The following is a 558-nucleotide window of genomic DNA, read 5'->3' as shown; positions in this document are numbered from 1 at the left end:
CCTCCGTGTAAACTGTTGCATAATGAATGCAAACAGAGCGAGAGCGCGGTGCCTCCCCGCCACAGGGCTGAACTTTCTATTTTAAACAACACAAGAAACATGACACGTTGGGCAGGAACATTTTTCCAAGCGAACAGTGGCTGCCTCCATATAGAGCGCTGGTGATTAATGGATCAAGAATAACAGCCCTGGCACCTAGTTTGAGACCATTTTGCAGACAGAAATGTATTACGCGCAAAATCTTAACTGATTGTTATTTCTAAATTAGCTAGCAATACCACCATGCCCTTCCATTTCCTTTCTGAAATGTACATATATAAAATACAGAACAGAGAGACACTCCTGCTCCTTAAAATGAAGCTGGAAATACAGAAAATTTGGAACTCATACATAAGTCATGAGGACTGATTTAAACCATCTTCATTTCTGCCATTGCAGATTAGCCTAGGATAGCATTTCTAACGCACTGACAGCTCTAAAGAACTGGCTTGGTCTTGCTTATGCACTCTGCAGTATGAAATTTGCTTTTGATTTTATTCCTGTTGTAACAATTACTGA

This window comes from Rhea americana, unplaced genomic scaffold (genome assembly GCF_003343005.1).
Source record: "Rhea americana isolate MKP2758 unplaced genomic scaffold, rheAme1 scaffold_38, whole genome shotgun sequence".
Taxonomy (NCBI): Eukaryota; Metazoa; Chordata; class Aves; order Rheiformes; family Rheidae; genus Rhea; species Rhea americana.
The sequence above is the reverse complement of the archived record's forward strand: the minus strand, read 5'-3'. Positions refer to the sequence as shown.